Here is a 13388-nt window from a genome sequence, read left to right as displayed (position 1 = left end):
AAGTCTTTTGCCATTGGTACATCAAAATCTTTAAGCACAGGACTGACACAGTGCCATCATCGCCGAGCTGTAAAATGGCAAAAGCCATTCTCTGCTCCAGGCACAGTATCACTGCTTTGGACTGGTAAAATACCATCCAAGCCAAACTGGAATGAGTAAAAGCAACCCCTGACACGTGTTTTGCCATGATTATAGCTCTTCAGAAGGGTTTAGCTTTGTCCAGACACAAGGGAGCACCCAGTATAAGTCAAAATAAAGCCCTTTCAGGGTTAGAGTGATGCATAAATTATGCAAAAAAGAAGAGAGAACTCTGGGTAGTTCCCAAGTTTAGCTGGAGAGCAGCTCCAGTAAGGAGCACCCTGCAACACCAGCAAACCTCTAGATTTGCTCACCTCAAATGTCTGTTTATCTAGCAAAGTTTTTAAGTGTAGGATCAGCACAGTGCAATTCACGCTGAGTTAGATAGGGAAAAAGGGGGTCATTATGAGTTTGGGGGTCTCATGACCACCATATTGGTGGTGGCAGTCGTACTGCCAACGGGGTGGTAGAGAAGACTGCCAAATTATGACCATTTCGGTCTTCCCAACGCAATACAGTCAATACACCATCAGCATCGATAGTGCCGTCAGGCCGCCACAAATGACAGTTGCCACCTTCAGGCCGGCGGAGAGCATGTTCCCGCCGGACAGATTACGAGGCTGCACACTGCCAAGGGTTCCACCGCAGTCACACCACCATGGAATCCCTGGTGGCACCAACTCTATAAAATACACTCACCTTCAGGAACACGTACCCGTCTTGAGCCGTCATGATTCCTGATCTACACGTCTTTGAGCTGCTCTTGCTCGTTCAACCACTCCGGAACCAGCAACAACAACGACAACAACAACTGTGAGTACAGACACTTACCTGATACCGTTGCACAATGTATATGCATATGCGCATACAACATACACATCCTGAACAGCTGGTGATGGCAACACATACACGTACCATCACACTGACACGCACATCCTACACACAGCCACATACACACACGCACACACATAGAGTACACACACTCCGGCCAACACACACACACTTTCAAAACACACACTAACACCCAGATACACAGCACTGGCAGAATCTAACACTACAACACAACCAAATGAAACAACAACACCAGAACCTCAGCACCTCCAGATCACCATCATACATCCAAAATACACATCTCCACTTGACAAATCATGCATACAGCACAACCTAACAACACCATAGAACCAACACACACAATCAAACATCCATACAAGGAGCCATACATCATATCCCACCAACACACATCACAACTGATCAGACATAACACTCACACACACAGCACAACCACACAAGGGCACACAACACTCGAAATAACATGTCACAAAATCACTACACGCAATATCAGCATTAACCCATGTCGCTAACTCATACATGCCCATCACACACTACACAGCCATCACACCCGGACAAATGCTATACACACACACACATGCTGGCCACACACAACTGGTAGCACTATCAACACACACACAAAACGTACTCACACTCAAACTAAAGCAGGCAAAACCAAAACAGCCATAAGGAATGAAAGGCAGGACAAAAATGTTACCTTGGAATCAACAACTGGTTGGCACAGATGTATGGCAATAAATATAAAAATAAATACATAACTATGTACAAGATTAGTAGGCCGTCGGACAGTCCAATAAAATACGTGCATCATGCACAGATAGCACATTTCATTGCCCCTACCTCACTCCTGAATGCCATACAACCTCCACAGGTAGGGGCATCAAGGGGACAGGCAGGGACCTCAGGATATGGAAAGAGAGGAGGAGAGGGTTTGAGTATGGGTTTGGGAGGTGGATCCTTGGGCTTGGGGATGGGAAGGGGAGGCTTAGGTCGAGGCTTAGGGAAGGGCCGGGAACTCTTGCGAGGGGTCGACTTCTTGGTGGAGGAGGGGCATGGGTATCTGCAGGGGGGTCAGGGGAGCACTTGGAGGTGGAAGGGGTGGACACGGGTAGGGACACAGATCTTCGGAGCGGGTCACACGGGGTGGGAGAGGAGTAGGGAAAAGGTTCAACTCTGAGAGGAAAAATTTCTTCAACACACGGGGATGGTCATAACAAAAGGGTTTGGGAATGGAGGGAATGGGAGTGGTTGGGAGAGGTGTCTTAGGGGATGTCTTGGGTGCATGTGTGTGCGAGGTATGCTTGTGTGTTGCTGGGTGTCTGTTGGGTGGGTGAGTGTGGGCATTTATGTGTTTTGGAAGGAGGGGGGTGGAGGTGCTGTAAGATGTTGTGGTGGATTGGTGATTGTCTATTGGGGTGGTGACTGCAGGTATGGTGGATGTGCTGCATCTAGTCATGTCTGTATTGTCTGCGGATGTGGTGGTGACTGGGGTGGATGTCTGAGGGTCTGCTATTATGGTGACTGTGGGTAGGATAGGAGTTGTGGCTGTATTGGTCAATGTGGGTGTGGTGTCTGCAGGTGTGTCTGCTGTAGTGTCTGTGAAGGTGGGGTGGGGGAGTCAGTGCAGGTAGCGAGTGTTGGTGTGTCTGCAGGTGGATGTTGTCTGTGTGCATGCCAGTGGTGGGTCTTGTGGTGCTTGTGTTGTCAGCGGTACCCTTGGATGTTGAGGTGGATGTATGCTTGTCTGTCTGTGTGCTTTGGCTGGGACGGTTAAGAGGAGTTTGGGATTGGGAAGACGAAGGTGGAGGGCGGACAGAAGAGAAAGGGTGACTGGCTGCCATCAGTGTGGAGGCCAGAGGCTGAAAGGATCTCTGTAGGCCAGCCATTGCACTGTGAATGCCCTCCAGGAACACATTACTCTGCTAGACTTGAGTTGCCAGTCTCTGGATGGCATTCATGATGGTCGACTGACCCACAGAGATCAACATCAGTAGGTCAATGGCCTCCTCACTGAGGGCAGCAGGGCTGACAGGGGCAGGGGCAGAGGTGCCTGCAGAGAAGGAGATGCTCATCCTCCTGGGTGAGTGGATAAAGACTACTGGGTGGGGAGCTACAAGGAGGGTGGTGGTAGTAAGGGGGGCGGCGCACAAAGATGGTGCTGGGGTGGTCCCAGAAGGGTCAGCCACCACCAGGGTGTGTCGACTGGAGAAGGATTCTGAGGATGCTGAAGTGGAAGATCTGGTCTCCCCCATGGCACTCCCCTCACCCTCCGGGCCACTGGATCCCTTGCTGTTGGTGGTATGAGCAAACCGGGTCCCGTGGCCAGCAGCATCCCCACTCGCCTGTGCCCCATCTCCTTTGCCTGCCGATAATGATGCACACAATTAGAGCTAGAGGGAGGGACAGATAGGAAGGGTCATCACCTTCTTCACATACACACATTAGAACAAGGACAACTGTAGTTATACATCTGCTGGCTAGGCTATGTCATCTAGTAACCCACATACACTCAATCACGTCCCAACATGTTACTCCTATCCACCTCATCATGGCTACCCTTTCAACCACATCATAATTCAAATGTGGTAGCACAACTGGAGCATTCTAAGAAATCACCTGAAAAGGTATGTCAGCATGCTCATCATGCCCCGGCCGAAGCAGAAAATCAGTCCTAATCTGGATCATAACTCTCCATACTCCTATAATCTGTAGTTAAAACAGTTTACTAATCACAACATAACATGCATTTATTGAATCTACAAATGACCAGTCCATGTCTATTAAGTAATGTCCGATGATAGTAAATAAACTCAATTCAGAGACCAAACAGCATCTGCCATTCAAATCACATGCCTGAAGACACTGTACACAGATACACCACATCACTTCATACATGCATGTGCAGCTACAGTGGGCTACATAGCATACATGAGACATCCACTGACAATCACGGAGTGCAGTGTAAGGACACCTAAACATTAGCCAGCCACGAAAAAATCATAGGGCACCTAACATACCACCTGATACGCTGTTACAGTTCCACCTCATGGCTACATGATTGAAGCAGCACCACTCACACCTTTCCTGACATGTGATTACTTGTACCTAAGTGCACACAACACACATATCCCACTGAAGAGATATGAACACATGATGTACACATGGAATTACACGACTGCAGCTGCACGGACAACATATCCCACAGCAACACCTGTCTTAGACATTGTAGTACAGCTGAACCATCATGCAATGAAATTATAAGCCAATCTATGACAAATCTATGACAAATCCTTTCCACACTGTCCATATCATCTAAGCAGAGGGTAGTAATGATTGACCCACTCTATTACTGTGACTGAAAGTAACCATTGAAACATGATTTAGGCAGAAAATGATATATGTGTCACTGTATTTGGTAGGACATTGGCACACATTGCATGGACACTGCATATAGTGATAGGGTAGCTCTACCTAGCCACTTATCACCTAGGGAACAAAGCCATTGGGCTAAATGTGACTTGCCCGCATGCAATGCCATGGACATGCATGTAAAGGATAAATAGACAAGATCAGACACCCACATTTGAATAGCCTTCCCTTACTAGCTTTACATACCCCATAGTATAAAGAAGATGGGACAATGGGGATACATTTGCAGACCCATAAGTACTGTTTCATCGTGGTCATATCTGTGCAGTGATGGAGAGGCCTGTCTCATACGAAGTCAATACCTGTACCATGTTATATGGCCCCTGTACAAATTATGCCAGGCACCCAGTGGCTAACATAGGTGAGCAAGACATACGGGAGTCCTCAGACATCTTAGAACTACAAAAGCACGAATGCTGAAGGATGGACCAGGACGTACTCTGTGGGTAGGATAAAACTGCAGCTTACAACCATTAAATGGTTGGGTGAACTCACACATGTGGCATTGTCATATGAGCATCTCCACATGCAGTCATAGATATGTCTTGACATAGGAAAAATAAACGTACACATAGCAAACCACGAATGCCAGATCTACATCTAATAGCAATGTGGGTACTACGTATTCCCACTAATAGATATACCTGTAGCACCTACTGCATTGTCACAGCTGCTACAGTGTGACTGCAAACACCATAAAACCAGAGCCAAGTACAAGGATACAGTCAGTACTTATCCCCTTGTGGCTGCTGTGCTAAGCTCAAACCCCCATCCACCTCAGGGTAGGCCACTGCCAAGATGAGGGCCATTAGGGGGGTCAGGGTCTGATGGTCACCCCTCCCTCATTGGAAGGACATCCCCAGCTGGGCCTCCGTGATCTTCTGAGCCCAACATCTCAGGTCCTTCTCTCATCGCTTGCGGCAATGGGTGGTCCGCCGGCTGTGGGTCGCCAGGGTCCACACTTGCTTGACCATGGCATGCTATATTCCCTTCTTCTGATGGGCGTTTACCTGCATGGATGACACAGACTAAAGGAGAAAGTCATGTATACATGCACCATACCAATAGAATTGGTCACTGCACATCTGTCACTGCAAGTAGGCACACATACTCATCCTTTCTGCTAAGACGACTTCACAACATGGCATTTGCATGCATCTACACATGCACCAGTTCACATGCCCGAATAAACATCACACACAACACCTATCACACATGGCTGGCCCATTGTACTTACCTGTTCCTCTGGTGCCCCATATAACTGTCCATAGAAGGGTAGGACCTCCTCCACTAGCTTTTTGAGCTCTTTGGGGCGTGAAGGCAGGGGCCTTATCACCTGCAGGACCTGGCATGAGGGCTCCCAGAGGCAGTACACAGCAGCTCACTCGTGGAGGTAATGCTAGCAACAGTGTCAGGAGTCAAGTGAGCACAATTGCCGAAAATGGCGGTCACGGCCACCACGTACAGGACCGTCACTGCCGGCGACCATGCCCATTGGCCCCAGTCCACCAAAGATAGCAATGTTAACCAATGACAAGTAGCACGGCGGGTGCAACGACCTACCGCCATGGCAACTTTGGCCGGTGGAATTAGGTCACTTACAACTGTCCACTGCAGTAGGTCAGATGCCTGCCATTTTGACCACATGTAATCTTGGATGTGCAAAAAAAACTGCATCACTCACTTACTGCCCATATTTGCAATGTAACCGTATGTTGGCATTCCATGGTTGTGAAACATATTGTGACTATCTTTACACAATGACATGTTCAGGATGTCTATATGTTGAGAACAATGTAAAGCGACTCTGTGGTACATAGGCCGTGGCTAGATATGGGTAGATACCGAAACATATGTGTAATGAGTCCATGACAGCAAAGTCAACCACACATGTACAATGACTTTTGTTTCATATGTACATTCCAATTTACATGTAAGGCAATTTGCAGCAATGATGTTTAATGTGGTATATAACTCTTCTGCATTATATATGTCAGCAGTCCTACGCCACCTCTACAGATGTTAGTCATCAGGTAATATTCAATGTGTTGGTGATTTGTGCGTACTGCATAAGTCACTGTACATTGTCTCCTCTCAACCTAGTTATCCTGCCATGAGGAGAGTGAGACAACCACCAGTGTACCGTCCACTAGTTAACCTGGCAAACACAAAGGACAAGCATGTCATCCAGATATATTGTCTAAATCGCCACACCATCATGGTTCTATGCACACAGTTGGAGCCGAATCTGATGCCATCCATTTGCAATCCCTATTGCATACCTCCCATCATTCAAGTCTTGTCAGTGCTACACTTCCTGGCCACAGGGCCCTTTCAGAATACTGTAGCCTTTTTTTTTTTTTTTGACATGTTTTTATTGATTTCTCCAAAAGAACCAAACATTGTGATACATACATGTGTTATCAATGACAGGATATTAGTGGTTTAAGTAGATCTTTTAGATTTGCACAACTTAAAATAAACAAACAACTAAGAACACCTTGTACACTTCCAGGTCCGGACGATCTAATCAGTGTGTTTGAATTATTGCCTATGCCGATAGCTAGTGCATTCTAGTGTGGAGAGGATCCACAGTTACCCAAGATGGGGTCTTAGCTTCTGTGCGGGGGGGGGATGCGCAGGCTGTTGGGGTGCTAGTGTCTGATGGTTTGGGCATACTGGGCTGTGGGCACTGCCTGAGGTATGTGCGCATGGGGGATTGGTTTATTGTCAGTGCGGGTGGGGTGTTGTTGATGAGGTTGTATGCGCCCCCTGACGGAGTGCTGCATTGTGGCCGGATACATACCAGTGACCGCCTGGGCATTCATGGTAATTCGCAGTTCAAGGGGGCTTCTCGTCGTTTTTTGCCTCTAGCTTAGAAACTAATGTGTTCCAAATTTCGCAACCTGCATGTCGCAGTCCCCCACGTGCTAGTTTCGTGAGTACCTGGTACTCAGCACGGGCCCATCACAATGTAAGAGTGAGCCAGGCTTTCAAGTCGGGTGCATTGGGGGCTTTCCAATTCATGGCTATCAGTCTTTTATACATTGCATAAGCCAGGTCCACAAACCTGTGTAAGTGTTTGTGTTTTTTCGCCCTTATCCTGAGACCGAGTAGGCAGGACTTGGGACTCACGTCCAGGTCAAGACCCGTCATTTCTGCTAATGTTTTAACCACCCCAGCCCATTCCTTTTGTATCCGGGGGCACTCCCAGACCATGTGGTAGAACTGTGCCTCTGGTATTTTACATCTGGGGCAGGCCGGGTCCGACCCGGGGAACATGCGTTTGATCCTGGCCGGTGCTAAATATGTTTGGTGTATGTAATTGAACTGTGTGTATCGGAATCTGGGGTTCCTTGAGACCTCACGGGTGTGGCTCAAGGCTTTTGGCCATTCTTCCCTTGAGATCGGGGCAGGCAGTACGGCGTTCCACCTCTCCCAGGCTTTTGGCAAATTGGGTTCCAGGGGCTTATTCAGGAGTTTATATGAGTTTGAGACTGCTTTTGCTTGGGTGTCGCAGTTCAGCATATGATGCAGTGCTGGAGAGGTGTCTTGTTCAAGTTCTCCAGCCGCCCATGTTTTTCTAATTGCGTGACATATAGTGTGATAGGCCAGGAATTGTCCCGGGCTCACTGCTGTGAGGGCTTGCATGGATTCGAAAGACATTAATTTCCCTTCCTCAAAGCAGTCTCCCACTGTGTATATGCCCGCATCTGTCCAGGCTGCGGGCGAATGTGATCCAGCCTCAGCCCACCCGGGAAGCCGTTCTAGTGGGAGGAGCGGTGAATAGGGAAGTTCTTTTGCATCTCTTTGAATATACCTTTTCCAGCATGCATGAGCCGCCGCCATCAATGGGTTGTCGCGTGCGCTTTTTGTTTGCTTATTTGTGAGCCATACGAGCAGGGGGACTCCCTGAAGTCAGGACGTTAGCCAAGTGGATTCCGCCGAATTGGGCCTATGAATCCAGTTCAGTATCCACTGTAACTGCGCGGCCGCGGAGTAAAGCTCAAAGTTTGGGGCGCCCAACCCTCCCGCAGTGACCGGGCGGTGTAGCGTGGTGAGTGCGACCCGCTTTCTGCCCTCTCCCCACACAAGTTGCAGTAAGACAGCATTCAGACTGTTAAAGAAACTTTTAGGAATAATGAGTGGCAAGGCCGCAAAGTGATATAACAATCTAGGTAGTATCAGCATGTTTGCTAAGGCCACCTTGCCCAGTGGTGAGAGTGGTAATTTATTCCAGAATCGCATTGAGCCTTTCATGGAGGCCACCGCTCTCCCTAAATTACCATCCCTGAGGTCCTCTGTTCTGTGGTAAATGTTAACCCCTAAATATTTAAATGTGTCGAAGCACCATTTTAGGCGGCCTAACGGGGCATTCTCTTGTTTCGTTAAGGGCCAGCTGGCTAGTGGGAATATACAGGATTTTCCCCAGTTAACTACTAGGCCGGAGATCCCTCCAAATTCAGACAGCAGCGACATCACCGAGGATAACACCTCTCCCCCCCCCTTCGTATGTATATCAAGGCATCGTCTGCGTATAGCGATATGGCGTGATAGGTCCCGTTCCTGTCTACCCCCCACCTTTCTTTTTTTGCACGAACCCGTGCGGCCAGCGGTTCCATTGCTAAGGCAAACAACAGGGGGGACAGGGGGCATCCCTGTCTTGTGCCCCTGTTAATCGGGAAGCTCCCTGAAATGACCCCACTTGTCTTCACCCTAGCCTGTGGGTCAGTGTACAATATACGTACCCAGCGTGTACATTTTGGGCCAATACCCATTTGCTGCATGGTGGCAAACAAAAAATCCCATTCTAGTGTGTCGAACGCTTTCTCAATATCGAGTGAGATCACTGTTTCCTCGGATGCGTTCGGGAGAGTGTCACCCATTACACTCAGCAGCCTCCGGATGTTAAGAAAAGTGTTGCGTTTTGGGATGAACCCATTTTGGTCCTCGTGTACCAGGGTGTGCATGTAGGGAGCTAACCTGTTAGCCAGTATTTTACCAAGTATTTTACAGTCTAGATTTAGTAGTGATAAAGGTCTGTAGGATTTAACGTCAGTGGGGTCGCGTCCTTGTTTGGGGAGGACCACTATCATTGCCTCCCTCAATGTTGGGGGTAGAGTCCCACTGGCCCATGCTTCTTCGAATACTTTCAGGAGGTGTGTGTTAAGGTGTGTCGCAAAGGTGGAGTAGTATTCTGATGGAAGGCCGTCTGCACCTGGTGCTTTATTCCTAGGCAATTGCTCAAGGGCCATATTGAGTTCCCCTAGTGTCAGGGGGGCCTCTAGTGTCTCTCTATCTGCCTGTGTAAGTTGGGGCAGGTGTGAGCCCGCCAGAAAGGACCTAAGTTGTTGGGTGGTACATGATGTACGTTTGGCGTATAATTTTGTGTAGTATTCCCTGAACGTGTCGTTTATTTCTTCCTGCGTGATTGCCAGTGTGCCTGCACCTGTCTCTATGGCCCCGATAGGTGAGCGCTGCCGGTCTTCACGCAGAAGCCACACGAGTAGCCTACTCGATCTGTCGCCTTCCATTTGAAGTCGCGTCAAGTGGTATTTGTGATGGCGGAGTGTGGTGTGAGCGGCAGCGTATTCTGCGCGCGCATCTTTTAATGTCGTGTATGGTATTTAGTTGCGGGCTACTGCAATTTCTAATGCTCTTATATTTTTTTCCAGCTTGCTGACCTCTGCGTGGAGTGTACGTCTCACCCCCCATGTAGTTGAGATACAGTGGCCGCGAACCACTACTTTATGCGCGTCCCACTCCACTGCTCTTAGGTTTGTGGTACCAGCGTTTAATTCCCAGTACTGTTTTAGCGCTGTGTTCAGTGTGTCTGTGAATGCTGGGTCCTGGACGGCTTCCACCTGAAGTCTCCATGTTGGGATCACTTGGCGCTTCCTGCCCCAGCTCAAAGTTACTTTGAGTGGCGAGTGGTCCGATAGTGTTTTAGCTAGATATTCTGTCCCGCTGGCGATTGTGCAAATTTCCTGAGTGCCCCACAGTATGTCTATCCTGGTGTGTACCTCATGTGGTATTGAATAGAATGAGTATTCCCTTTGTAGTGGGTGTTCAACGCGCCATATGTCATGTAGGCCCATATCGCTGGCCCACGCTTGTAGTGGGCGTCTAGTGTATCTATTGGCTGTCGTTTGTGTGCGGGGGGTTTGACCTGTCCAGCGCCGGGTCCGGTATACAATTGAAGTCCCCACCCCATATGGCGGGTGTTTCAGGATTCACCAATAATGCTGGGGTGAGTGTACTCAGGAATTCAGGTAATGCGTTATTGGGAGCATATATCCCTATTAATGATAATTGTTTGCCGTTGAGTCGACCCTCCACTACCACATACCTGCCTCCCTGGTCTATCCTGTATGATGTTTGGAGGAAGGGGACACTCCCTGCTATCCATATGAGAACCCCTCTTACGAAGGTTGAGTAAGATGTGCCTATTATCTGTCCCCCCATTTGCTCCGCAGTTCTTGCAGGTCTGGGTCTCGCAGGTGAGTCTCTTGTAGGATTGCGATGTGTATGCCCTGGCGCCTAAGTCGTGCGTGCACCCGGGACCTTTTACTCGGGGTCCCCAGTCCCCTGACATTCCAGGTGACTATTTCGTATTTGTGCGTACTGTAGACTGCAGATTGGGCCATGTTTTATTTTGTGAGGGTGCATCCAGCACTCTGCCCACTGTTAGGACCCAGCCGGTTCCCCCCTCCCCCAGCACATCAACAGTCAGCCCCCTTAGTCTCGGCAATGTTCCCTGTGTTATGGACGGACCTGTAGTGTACAAACTAACTATTACCCTCTTTCCCTTCCCAACTGGATCCCTTCCCCAACTGTGAACTTGCAACAAACTGCGCACCCCGTTGGGGTGCGAGCAAAACTGTGTCCATGTGGATGTTTGTGGGGGAGCAATTTTACTATCCGGATGCGGCTCGTTATGGGGCTCACATCCTTCTGCAGACCCGGTCTGCAGATGGTTTGGGGCGCTCCCGGGGTGATCTGATCCCCCCCCCCCGGTGTGCCATCGCCGCCAGCTGTGCGCAGTTTGGGTGTGGGAACTGTTTTCAAGGAAAAAAAAGATACATAGGTTCAGATGTGGTAACCACCCACTTCCAGTGGGGCACGCAATGTCCTGTTCCGCTCCTCAGTTGTGCCGGTCGATTCCGGCGGGGGTGGATCAGCGATACTCTTTCAGAGTGCATCCGCGGTCCTGGGGGTGAGCTCTGGGCCCTTTAGCACATCTGTCAATGTGGAGTCCGAGCTGATCGAGTCCGACTCCGAGCCTTCCTCGGGGTGCGTCCTGAGAGTCTCAAAGGAGTTCTGTGTCAGCAGGGGGGTTTCTTTCAGGACCTTGGCTCTCTCTTCTGCGGCCTGTTTCTCCGTGGGTTGTCCCCTGGTGCGCCTCTTGGTGCGTTTCCGCGATGAGGTCACTGACCAATCCTCGTCGGTGCCATCCGCTTCTTTGGGGCGGGCGAGCCCCTTGGCATGGATCCACGTCCAGGCGTCCTCCGGAGAGGTGAACACGTGGGTGCGTTCATCTGTTGACACTCTTAGGGCCTGATTCTAACTTTGGAGGACGGTGTTAAACCGTCCCAAAAGTGGCGGATATACCACCTACCGTATTACGAGTTCCATAGGATATAATGGACTCGTAATACGGTAGGTGGTATATCCGCCACTTTTGGGACGGTTTAACACCGTCCTCCAAAGTTAGAATCAGGCCCTTAGTTTGGCAGGGAATAGTAGTGCATACTTTATGCCATGTTCACGGAGGCGCTGCTTTATTTTGACATAGGAGTTGCATTGTTTTTGCACCTCTTGAGTGAAGTCTGGATAAGCGTTGACAACTGAGTCCTCATACTTGAATGGGCCTTTGTTGTGGAACTGCTGCAGTATAGCATCGCGGTCTCTGAAGTTCAGGAACCTGGTTATTAACAGTCTTGGGGGTTGGCCCGGAACCGGGGGACGTCCCGGAATCCTGTGCGCTCTTTCTACAGAGAAGAACTTCGATGGGGTCCCATTCAGAACCTCTTTGATTAGCCAGTGTTCCAGCAAGAGTTCTGAGTTTTGATCCAGTGATTTTTCAGGGAATCCCAGGAACCGTATGTTGTTACGGCGGGATCTCCCCTCCGCCTCCTCTGCTCTTCTCAGCAGTGTCTTTACTTCTGCATCTAGGCGGAGAATTTGATTTTTGGTTGTCCGCTACCGTGGGGGCCAGTTCACTTAGCACCTCTTCCGTTGACTTCACCTTTTCGGATAATTTGCGATGGTCTACTCTGAGTATGTTCAGATCTTGCTATACCGTGTCTATCCTGCTCTCCAGTGAGGATTTAGGCGGTCATTCCAACCCTGGCGGTGGGTGATAAAGCGGCGGCCAACCCGCCAACAGGCAGGCGGTCAAAAAAATGGAATTCTGACCCTGGCGGGAACCGCCAACACAGCCCGCCACTTTAACACTCCGACCGCCACGGCGGGACAGACAAACAGCGCGGCGGTCACCGCCAACAGGCAGGCGGCAGACAATGTACCGCCCACAGTATCACAACTCACCAATCCGCCACCTTTTCCGGGGCGGGAGCCCCGCCGATAAAAACACGGCGGAAACAGACTACGAACGGGAAAACGCTCACCTCTATACACTCCACGAGGACGGAGGACAGCATGGAACCCGAATTAAACATCCTACCAGCTCTTGTCTACCTGCTCATCTACCACAAGTATGAACTCCGGCGCAGAAGACAACGGTGAGTACTGCACCTACGACACAGGGGAGGGGGGAGGACGAAAGGTTACAGGCACACACATACGCCCCCCCCAACTATCAACATACCAATGCAGAGCAACAACTGAGTGACACCCCCCAAACCCCCCTGAAAAATGCAAAGACATAATAAAATGTTCATTTAAATTTATGTATAAATTAGGTTCATTGAAGTCATGGAAAATTATCGTTATGAAATATCAAAGCAAAAATCATGAACAGTGAGAAAGCTATGTACATAGTCAATAAGTCCTGCTCAGTGTGTCAAATA

The sequence above is a fragment of the Pleurodeles waltl genome, chromosome 1_2 (assembly GCF_031143425.1).
Source record: "Pleurodeles waltl isolate 20211129_DDA chromosome 1_2, aPleWal1.hap1.20221129, whole genome shotgun sequence".
Lineage (NCBI taxonomy): Eukaryota > Metazoa > Chordata > Amphibia > Caudata > Salamandridae > Pleurodeles > Pleurodeles waltl.
This window is presented reverse-complemented; position numbering follows the sequence as displayed.